We start from the raw sequence: 1315 nt of genomic DNA on the forward strand, positions 1-1315 counted from the left end.
TGAGTTTGGGTCTCAGCACCAAATTAATAAGTGCTCTGAAGAGCAGCAAGTGCTCTTAACCACAGATAGATGTAGTTCTCTACCCCCAAGCTTACCCATGGTCCTTTCACATATATAGGTATGCATACTTTATAATTTTATAAATCTTAAAATAAAATAGTAAGCTTTGGTCTCCAGCTTGTTGATACATGTGCCAAGCTCTCCCCTCACAAGGCCTAAGAGTCTAGTCTGAAACCAAATCTAAGGAATACTGGCCCAGACACACAGAGGCAGATCACACCAAATAGCTTCCAAGTTCGGAATGTTTTGTTTTTGTTTTGTTTTGTCTTGGAATGGAACAGAGAAAGTGATAAATCATGAGACATCAAGCAAATGGTCCCAGGAAGCCAAGAAAACCTCTGCCGCTGGCCTCAGATACTCCCTGGCCATGTCATGAGTGGTGGGAGCTCAGGGTCTGCTGTTCATCTCAAATGAATGTATCTAATTGTCACAAGGGTGTGAGGTGACACACAGAGTAGGCCATAAATGGCTCTTGAGGAGATAATTTTGCTGCAGGTCATTGACACTCCAGCTCTCCACAGACAGAAGTCTAGCCAGCCAGTCATCCTGTTGAATGTTTAACGTGTGGATAGTTTCTTTTCTGGGAACTTCAGTTCACATGCTTAAAGGAGACCAAGGTTCAACTTCCTTTGGTTCCCAGGTCCAGATTCATCTGACACACTCATTCCCACCACTGCTTACATCTCGTCTCTGTGACACTGAAGATATGCATCCGAGGGGCCTTGGTGGTCAAGCCTGTACCATGTCCATATTGACCCTAAGATTCAATCCTCGGGTTTGAGGAGTACAGCAACACTGACCGTTCAGGCCCTAGTCAAGGTGGGGTTGATGTTTCTTCCTTGGGTTTCCTTCCAAGGAGCCCCCAAGAGGCAGAAAGAAAAAGGAAACACAAAGCATGACAGAATATCACTTCTGATGACACTGTCCGCATTGCCCGACAGATACTGCAGTAGACTTCAGCCAAAGGACTCTCAGAAATTATTAACAAGGTTGTAAGGACTTGTGACCAGTCTGTGAGGTGCTGTGAGCATCATAAGTGTCACCAGTGGCACAGTGGAATGCCTGGTGAGCAGAGAAACACAAACGAGGCAGGCATGGTGGGCACACACCTGTAATCCCCACACCATGTAAACCTGGGTGTGGCAGTGCACACCCATACCTGACAGCACTCAGGAAGCAGGAGCATTAGGAGTCTAAGGTCATCCTCAGCTACATTAGCAAATTTGAGACCAGCCTGGGCTACATGAGTCCTTGT

This window comes from Mastomys coucha, unplaced genomic scaffold, assembly GCF_008632895.1.
Source record: "Mastomys coucha isolate ucsf_1 unplaced genomic scaffold, UCSF_Mcou_1 pScaffold20, whole genome shotgun sequence".
NCBI classification, from domain to species: domain Eukaryota; kingdom Metazoa; phylum Chordata; class Mammalia; order Rodentia; family Muridae; genus Mastomys; species Mastomys coucha.